This window comes from Alligator sinensis, unplaced genomic scaffold (genome assembly GCF_000455745.1).
Source record: "Alligator sinensis unplaced genomic scaffold, ASM45574v1 scaffold761_1, whole genome shotgun sequence".
Classification (NCBI taxonomy): domain Eukaryota; kingdom Metazoa; phylum Chordata; order Crocodylia; family Alligatoridae; genus Alligator; species Alligator sinensis.
The window spans coordinates 790,696-801,334 of NW_005842195.1; positions in this window are offsets into that span (position 1 = coordinate 790,696).

The following is a 10,639-nucleotide window of genomic DNA, read 5'->3' on the forward strand; positions in this document are numbered from 1 at the left end:
TAACTGGGATTATTGCCCTGTTTTAAACTGTTCAAAGACAACTTTTTCATTTCAATATAAGTAGAATTTGCAACATTCAGAAACTCCCTTAAATGCTTTTTAATTATAATGCTGCTTTTTTTCACCCCAGTTACTTCATCTTCAGAAAACAAGTTTAACAATCAATAGTAAACATGAGAAGACCATAATGTCTTTATTGCATTCAAATATAATAGGATAATTGTTCCAGCTTTTGAGGCAAAACTAATTTCCTTCTTGATCACGTTCCCAAGAATTTTATTTTTGAATATTGTTTCCCAGCTATGGATAATTAGTTTCTTTTGAAATATGTTTTAAAGATGTTCTTTCATCACAAGGTCATATTTACAGAGAAACTCTAAAAAATTCTAAATTTTTCCATGGAGTTTATCCATTTAAATTTATGGATCAAATCAAAGTAGCCTGATTAAGTCAGAAAGCATTTCCAAAATACCTTGCCAGTATTTACCACTACTTTTCTTTACCATTCATATAATTTTGCATCTGTCTATTTTCTTTGTCTCTCTACATATAATCACTGATTTCTCATGGTTTCTAGGATACTTGATTCAAGACCAGAAAAAACGTGATATTTTTCCAGTCTTGAACACACCTCTAGGCTAAATGAAAACTCTAGATTCATTGAACAGAATCGGTTCAAGTGGAATAGGAAAGCCAATCACATTGCATGAGTCCTCGTAAAGCTGAAAAATTTTCATTACTATCCAAAAAAATACCCTTACAATTTGCTTGCAATGACCCTGCATTCCCAGGCAAAAGGAGAAGTTTGATTTATTACTGACCTTTTGGCAGGATCTTTTGGTGCATGAAAGTTCAAATTTTCCTTGTCTCTTCTTTAGAATCCTTAACATTCATTGAAATAGCTATTCTATTATCTTATTGCATCAAAGTCTTATTGCCTGAAGACCTACCTACATCCATGGATGGAACTGCTGCACTGATGACATTTTCTTTTTGTTGTCTTCTTTCAGACCTATTAGAATTATCAAGAAAAACACCACATCATTTGCTAAGAATATCATTTTCATAAATAGGAGCATTGGTGTTTTTGGCTGGATGAACATTCAAATTAGAAGTTTTTAATGCAGAATTTGGAAGTGAAGTTCTTTATTTCAAAGGTCTTTAAAGTATTTGATTTTATTTGATGCTGATAAATTTTCTTTCATCTTTTCTTTTGTTATATTCAGCTCAAGAAATCTCTTTCTGTTTTAGGAGGAATATCACTTTCACTCTCAATTTTGACCACTAAAGGCCGTTCATTGACTACACATATACACAACTACCAGCTAATCTAGGAACTTCTCACTAAACAACTATGAACTGATTTATTTGAATAGTAAACACTGCTTAATGAATACTCTTGTCCAACAGTGCTCTTGGCAACATTGCCAATTAGCTATTGATTAACAGAAAAAGGATCTTGCTGGCAAATAATACATTTTTCACATTTATGATTTTGCCCTGCTAGCTTCTCACTACACTGGCCAGCCACCTACCCTTAAGGTTGGGTCAGGATACAGTGTAGATTAGATCTGGAACTGGGATAAATATATCGTATCATAGTATCTTAGGCAGTGTTAAAAATGGGTTCAGGAGGATAGTTTTTCACCTCTAGGTCACTGGGTCAAACTACAGGGTTTTACTGTAACTTGGGCCATAGCCTTTTACTGGAGGCAGAGTGAAAACATGCTTCTACTGTAAGCAAATCAGTTGTTATCGCATTAATCCTGGAGCATCCTTTTTAATAGTGCAACAGCTTTTTTTTTTGGCTGGCCAGCTCACCCAGCTGGTATACAGGTAAGTTGCACATGTATAGAACTATGCCTTTCTTCCTCCTCTTTTTGGGGGGCTAGACTCAGGGTTTATTAATTAAATTCAATCTCTGTTTTCAACCAAAAACAAAGCCTTTTATCTTGAAATTGCCTGTTTCATGGTCTTCCTTCCTTTTGGACCTCTGCTAGTGCTGTCATAATCTGACCATGATTGAGGATAATAGCAGTCAAAAGTCATTACCATTTACTGACCTTTCATTGGACTACATAAATGAGCTGCTGCTAGTGGTACACTAGTAACAGATGGATTTTAGGAGGTGACACTCCAGATCACATTTGGCATCACTTTAGCAATCCCAGCAAAGGCTAAAGCCTGACTCCCAGTTGCTCAACCTTACCCTCAATAAATTAACCTTAATTGTAATCCATCATTAGTGGATTACCTCAGCCTCAGTATATTTTACCATAGTATTATTTTTGATTTAGGCTAATGAAGCTTTTAAACAATGTGAAAATAGATATTTACATGTACCCATATAAAAAAATATGTACCTCCTTGTGCGAGATTAAACTATTAACAAATCACAATAGGTCAAAGTCGGCTATTGCCTACAAACGCGTATGCCTCTCGGAAGCCAATTAGTCTCTAAGGGGATTTTTAAACTTGCTCAAGGGGTGTGGGGCATTTTTTCACATGCTCTGAGAGCCACTCTAATTACAGCGCCCACAGCATCTCGTGCGTCAGCATCCTTGTGCTTCAAAATGGCAGCAAGGGTACTTTAACCAAAGCCTGTCAAACTAGCTTTAGTTAAAGTGCCCCCACTGCCATTTTGAAGTTTGGGGACACTGATACATGAGATATGGAGGCTGGCTGGAGCGTGCTAATTAGCACACTCCAGCATACACAATTAATCAAGTAAGCTCTGACACACTGTAATAACAGTGCATCAGAGCAGCCTCCTGGCACATCTACAAGCACCCTAAAATGCCACGGTAACACAGATAACTACCTCTCTCTAAATTACATTGTGATCTCTTGGTTGTTTCAAATATTTTTTCTGAGCTTCATCCAAAAAGCCAACTTATCTTGTATATGAAAGACACTGGCAAAACCTCCTTCATGTTCTTTATTCTTTATGGTAAGAAAAGCAAGACTCTCAATGCTTAAAACACTACAGATTTTTGAAGAGGTTAAGGGGAGGTTAGCTCATGTTAAAAATGATCTAATTTAACTTAGTTTGCCCAGGTGAGGATCTTACACTAGTCAGTAGGGCTGTGCAAAGCTTTGGGTGCTGATTCAATCTGGAGGAGATTCAGCCCAATTTGGTGGCCAGATCTCTGAATTTGAATTGAATTGGGAACAAATTAAAAGGTGTGATTCAGAGAACTTTAATGATTTGGGCAGCCCCAGGTGGTTGCAGCAGGGAGCTGCAGCTGACTCTGAGCTGGTAAGTACTAGGAGCGGGAGGGGGGGAGCTAGGGGAAGGGGGAGAGGGAACCATGGGAGGACCCCTGCCAGCTCTCATCCCTGCCCGCTGCCCCAGCCCCCCACGGCTGCCCTGCCTGGCCCCAGCTCCTGGCCCTTTAAGAAAAAGCCTCAGGCTCACCAGGTGCTGCCGGGTGGGGGACGAACCCTACTGGCCCCCATGCTCCATGGGGGGCTTTGCAGAAGCCCCTGACTACCCCTTGCTCCTCCAGCCCACCCCCCCCAATGGCTGCCTTGCCCAACACAGCTCTGACTTTAAGAAAAAAAAAGTGAGAAAAGCCCTGGGACTCACTGCTCCTGCAGTGGCCTCAGGGCTTCAGGAGGCTTATGCAGAGCCCCCCACATGGCATGGGGCAGTGGGGGTGGCGAGGATTACCCCCCACCCAGCAGCACCCAGTGAGTCAGGGCTTTTTTTTCCCCAAGTGCCAGAAGCTGGGGCAGGCAGGGCAGCCATTGCCAGGCTGGGGGATGGGCTTGGCTGATTCGGAGATTCAAAGATCTCTGAATCAGATTTGGCCAAATTGATTTGAGACAATGATTCAAATCACTGAATTGAATCACTGTCCCCGGACTCGGCCAAATCCAAAACTGAATCCGAAGTGAATACTAGCCGCTTTGCACAGGCTTACTAGTTAGGTGGATCTATGTGCGAACTGTACAGAAGTTCAGGGCAGTTATATTAGGCTAAAAATGTTCACCCAATCTAAGTTAAGTGTGCCTCTGAGGTATTCTAACTTAGCTGGGCAAGACCAATCTAACTGAACATCTGTACAGTTTCCAGTGCAGCCCCAGGGCTCCCTGGCACCATACTATTTTTAGTTTCACCCCAGCCCCAGATGGACAATATTCCTCTCACCCATCAAACCATCCATCCTGCAAATCACTCCTAGTGCTGGTTTTATCAGTGTTTGCTGATTCCAGAAGCTGAAGAAGTAAGTCAGGGTGGGGGGAGAAGAAGGGCAGATGCGGGGCTAGGTTCAAAAGAGGGAATGTTTTTTCTGGGGTTAGGCAGGGTCAAGGGGCTAAAAATAGCCCCTGGTCCCAGGGGAGTGGGGGAGAGAGCCTCCCACCATTCCCCCAAGCCTTCCCATGGACCTTATGAGACCTCCTGATAACACCAAACCCTCCTGAAACCCACCAACCATCCCATGGACCCTGACTGCCCCCCAAATTCCCCCACAAACTCCCCCTGCCCCCCATCCCTCCCGCAGATCCCACCTGCACTCCAGTCCCCCCCACAGATCCGCAGAACTGCTTGCCTCCAACCCCCCCGAACCCCTGATAGCTCCCACCATCTCGACTTACCTTAGATTGGGTAGCTATTTTTAACTCGATCTAATTTCCCCCTAACCTCCCCAAATATCCCTAAATAATCCAATACTTTCCATAAAATAGAAGAAAAATAACAGCTGCAAAGTAAATGTGAGTTAATTATTGCAGTGCTGATATTCAGGGGAAAGTTAATTTAATACTTGCAAGGCATTAAATCTGATGATGTGAAAGGATCCTATATATTAGGGTGGCTGAAAACAAGAGGCTGACAAAGAAACATTGAAGAACTTATTGGTGATAGAAAGAATAGGTATGGAGTATGTGGAATAGGGAAGGGAAATGAGAGGAAGGCAGTTATTGGCTGAGAAAGAAAGATTGAAGCAGTATATGTGTGTGTGTGTGTGTGTGTGTGTGTGTGTGTAGTGTGCAGGAGGACAATATATGTGCGAGGGAGGCAGAACCCACACTTTTGATGGACTCATTCTTGTTCCACACCATTTAACAATGAAATAAAGATTTTGTTTTATCTTTTCTTTCATGGGCCTCTGTCTTACACCCTATTTTTGGCCACGTATCAAAGATGAAGTGACTGCTACAGTCTATTAAGTCCCTAATTAAGTCTTTTAGTCTCCCCTCTTCGGTCTCTTCACCCACCTTTTCCAAGAACACTTTTTGCAATTAGTCTTCACTAATCTCATTAGTCCCAGCTATACCTACTCTTGAACCAGGTAATTTTTGTTATATTTTATCTGTGCATGTGTGGATCCTTGTTTTCTATTTATGATTAAGTCCTTAGAGTGTAAGTTTTGGAGATCAAAGAAGTTGGGCTTTGGATTAGGGTTTTTGTTTGTTTCTGTTTTTATTTTTTAAAGAAAACCATATTTGCAAATAACTATATAAACCTAAAAAGTCTGCTGGAATCCTTTGGAATGAAGTGTTATATATAGGTAAAGATGTTTTTAGTATTTGCATTTCAGTTTCATACAGTTAATTATAACTAAAATGCTTTTCTCAAAGACATGGCATATATAACAAAGGAGAGTCCATCTCATCTTATCCAGACCAGAGCAGTGTACAAAGCACACAATCAAATGATAAGGGCAAGATAACAGAAGAATATTACACAATAGGAGACAAGAACAGACATCTCCATCTAAAAGCTAGTCTGCAAATGTAAAGTGGGCAGTCAAGTTAGAGGAAAAGTTCTGCCTATTCGTATTTTAAATAATATGTTGCTGCCACATATTATTTTATGCAGCTCATAAAGCTGCTAAAGAGACCTCAGCCAGCACTAAAAAGATTGTTAGTTTGCCTGTAGTAAAAGCCAACCAGTGACTTGCCAGTGCCTGACAAGTGGGTAACAATGAGCTCAAAATAGGCAAAGGAGTAAAACTTAGCTGGAAAATTTCATCACTTGATCCACAATGAAGGAAAAGAAGGTTCAGGCAACAGGATCTTAGAGTAACAAAAGAAGTAGGAGAATATTTAAAATGCCACAGGAGACTTCTTTTTCAATACCTTTCCTTTGGTGTTTCCGGAAGGGCAATCATATTAGCCACGGCAAACTACAAAAGCAATATTGGAACAAGGCTAAACTCCACTGATGATAATCAGAATGGAAACCATTGAAAAGGTTATGTACGTAAGTTACAGAGGGAATTCAGCTTTGGTTACAGCATACACAAAGCCCTGTTCCATTCTGCTAATCAGGAGAAACAGGAAGAAAAATAAATTTAATTACAGGTGCATTTGCAGTCCTCTGCATGCTCTAGAATGATTTTTTTCTAAGTTCCCAACTGTGAAGCTATCCAACATACTCTGGGGATCTAATTATACTAAGAAGCTAGCCTTCCTGGTGGGCTCTAATAAGCACAGTTCATTCCAGAATTTTTACCAGTGTCAGCCAAAGGCCTGCAACTGTGTAGGACTGATGCTGGGAGCATGTAATGCATAGTTTAGCAATACAATTGTACTTAACACTTACATCATTACTAGGGCGCTGCTGGAATTGTAACAGCAGCTACAGTATCTGAAGTAATAGTTTCATTAATGACAATCTGTAGGGGTCAGAGAGATAATGAAGGGGCTAAAGGGCTAATGATCTTACCTACCACAAACACTATTTATTAGGTAGCTCATTCATGTAGGAACTCTATGGTGGGGTTTGTATTAACCATCTGTTGATTGTATTACCATGACTGGTAGAAGGATGTTTTCTTTAACTTTAGTATAACTATACAGATCTTAAAAACCCGTATGGACTCTCAACTCTCAATACTTTGAGGGGATGCTCCTGATCAAAGAAACATCTGCTACAGGTCCCAGTCAGTCTCCATGGTGACCCTGCCCATCTGCTCCATCTGGCACTCCTGGTGATGGGTGTGGGGTGGGTGGATTGGGGTTGCAAGGGAGTGGGGTTGCCACTGTCAGCAGCTGCTGAAAGGAGCCACTGCAGGGGCTGCCAGGAAAAGGAGCCCCATTGCCACAGCAGAGTCTTGGCTGCCCCCTACTCCTGGGCTGGATGAGGCTGAGAGACTTTTGTCTGCAAGCCAGACAAAATGCCATCATGGGCCAGATCCAGCCTGTAGACTGTATTTTGCCCACTCCTGGACTAATCAGTCCAGTTACAGTCATTCCACTCAGTTAGAATGAAGTCTTGACACTTATTCATTAACAAGAATGGGGTGGAAGTATAGGAATCCACCGATACTCTTGCACTGATATTGATTACTAAAGTGATTAATTATTAGATGGTTATAAACCAAACTGCTGGGTCTAAATGCCCCTAAATATTTAGGTTGGTTGTTTGCAAACACTATAGTTCAGTGTCATTTCTAGTCACAACAAGCCAAGTGACTAAATGCAGATGAAGTGAGCTTTGCTGTGGACAAGCAAAACCCAAGCTAGTTTCTCATCAGAGATACATTTTAGACAACTTCTGATGAACCAACAGCTGAAACGAGCTGTTATTCAGCTAGTGCACTCACATCAGATTGGAGATTTGACAGCTGATTATGAAAGAGCTTCATCTAGTTGCTGTATGAAGTAAAGAGGCTGGTGCAAAGATCACCTAGGAATAGATTAGTAGTCTTCTGAAGTCCATTATAGAAAACACAAGACAGGCTGGATCCTTATGGCTTCTTACAAGCATCTTCGGCCAAAAAACCCCTAAAGTCTAAATTTTCCCCTCACTTAAGATTATGCAGTTCTGCTGAAGTCAGTGTAATGCCACCAGTAGAGAGGAGAAATTATCTCTGACTCCTTTCAGTTATTTCTACTGTTGCTGCAGTGTTAAGCTGTTGAGTGATGTATTGAATAAAAAGTGCTTCAGTGCAAAGGACAGGAAAAGAGATTGGGTGGGTTGCTTCCTGGCGGATAGGTATTTTAAATCAATCACTTTATAAATCAAGGATTAGATGATGCTCTGAACCTAGTAGCGGGTAAGGCACATCCTTGTTTACATTTAAAATAAATCAATGTGTTTTGTAGATTGGGGATTCAGTTCCTGGGAGGAAACGAGGGGAAAGAGATCCATGTTTCAGGCCTGTGATTTAAAATATGCTATCCAGAATTGCAACTCCTGGAGCCTGAAAGCAGCCTCAACAACAGAGAAGACATATTTCAAGGTAGCATCCATTAACTTGAATTAAACTCTCATATGACTCAGAGGCTTGGAAAGCTTTTTACTTTTAGTTTTCACCAAGCAGGTTTTTTCTTCACTTTCTTTTCTTTTTTTTAACACTTTTTTATGAAATCTAGCTGAAGCCAACTAAGTGGAAATAAAATTGTTTGTAATGAACAGAAGCAAACTTTCACTATTCAAGTGCCTTCTTAGTGCTGAATAAAAGTCAACACTAGATCTCTTTAAAAGGTGAACTTTTGTGTCCTGACATCAGAAATTTGTAATTTTACCTCTGAAGCATCAAATTCTCTGTTGTACCTTGAAAAACCTGATTCTAGGATTCTGTATTTTTCTTGTGAGAGTTGATGCTGAGACAAAGGATATGGCATAATTCCACTCCTAGAATTGCAGAATAGATCCTTCACTGAAGACTATGTTCTGTCTATACTGAGAATTTTCCTGTTGTAGTGAACTAAAATGTCTTTAATGTCTGAAATGTATGTATCTGAAAATAAAGTATTTTCCATAAAGTATGGGTCTGTTTTCCCTGCATTTCTTCTATATTTTAGGAAGCAGTGAGTAGAAAAAGGTCAAACAATGGGGAAATAGATTGCACTGAAATATTTTGACAAAGAATCAAAATACTTTGTTTCATTTCTGAAATGCCACTGTGGTGTTTAATGGGAACTGTGGTTTGAATATATCACGATCCCCACAATTCAGGTTTCTATGGTTCTGATTTTCCACCCTAGGGATCACGAGAGCAAATTCACAGTAAACATGGGACATAAAGCATATCAAAAACTGGTTAGGCTATATTTCCCACGGTGTGCCACTGTTTCTCCTACTGTGAGGGAAATATGTGCACTCTCACAATTGTATAATGAGTCTGACTATCAGTCTGAACCCCTACAAGTGAATGAGGGCAGGAGGAATGCTAACTTATGAAGCATGCCTCTTGTGAAGCACTTCTATGGAATTTATCTTGGGAATACCATATTTACTCAAATCTAAGATGAGTGTTTTTCCCCCCTAATCAGCATGGGGGATTTAAATATAAAGCTGGGGAAGGGGGTGAGAGAGCTACACCAGCTCTGAGTCAACTGTGGATCAGGGCCAGATTCAGACCAACAGCAGCTTCAGGCCCCCTGCCTCTACTTGCCCTGTACAGCTTCTGCCCCAATTACGTTTTCCTCCCCCCTCCTCATTTACTATTAGGTGCAACTCAGCTCAAAATTGGGCTTGGTTCTCTCCCAGGCACGAAGCACACAGAAACTCTCCTGCCTCACCAGTCAGCAGCACTGACACTGTTGCATGGCCCAGCAAGAGCTAAGCTTCCACAAGTTGTGCTCTGGGAACAGAGCCTGAGCACAGTATTGTGGGAGAGAAGAGGAAGTGATTTCAGGAAACAGAGGGTAAAGGGGCAGAGACTGTGGGGAGCTAGGGGTGGGTGATGCTGGTGTTTAGGGAAGGCATAAAGGTTGAAGAAAGAAGAATTGGGAGGGCATAGGGCTCACTCACTATTTTCCTTGCTGTAGCAGTGGGAGTGGAGATTAATTTAAGATAACCCTTGGATAAATAGATTACCTTGGAAATTTATAGCAAATTTATAAATTTACCACATGCAGATTCAAATTATTGGGAGGTCATTTTAAATTCAGGGTCTTTTATTAGACCAGCTGAGTAGTTGGAAAAAAGTTCCTTGCAAGCTTTCAGGTACAAGCACCCTTCTTCAGGAATAGGGAGGCTGCTGTTCTGAGATCTCCAAGGAATGAAAGAAGCTAAAAGTGTGACCAGATGTCAGTGTTGAGCCCCAGCTCAAGTCTGGGATCGTGTCCGGTATGCAAAGGCCAATAAAGATAGCAGGGGTGAAAGTATAAAGAAGATTTATTGCCAACAATAAAAGGTGCAAGCGGAATAATTTCACGTAACAAGCACACAGATTTGTAATTCTAAGCATCTTTTATACAGGGGTTTAGACCTTCATAAGCATTCTTGTTTGCTAATTCGTTATAAAGGAGTGACGCAAGGAGTTCTTTACTGAGCATGTCTCTATACCTGTGTTTTAGCTATGTATCTCATTTACATACATGTATGTTTCATTAGCATACTTTCTCCCCACCTAGGGGCGTGATTTTTAGTATTTTAATGAGCTCTTTGACCCAGTCCTCTGATTCTGCTTTTGTTTTCAAGCCTCCTTTATCTAAGACTGTCTCCTCCTTATCATTGCAGATGGGCATTTGCTACATAACATTGACTTTTGCTCGGGCTTTGTATAGTAGTTTCTAGGTCAAACCTCACATTCCCCTCTCTGGAGCATTTTTAATTATTATTATTATAATTGCTCCACTCAATTTGATTTAACACAAATCTAGTATCCTCAGCTTTCTTTGTTTGCAAAATCATTTGATTCACCTTAGGCCTGAAGATAGATAAAAAACAGGTAAA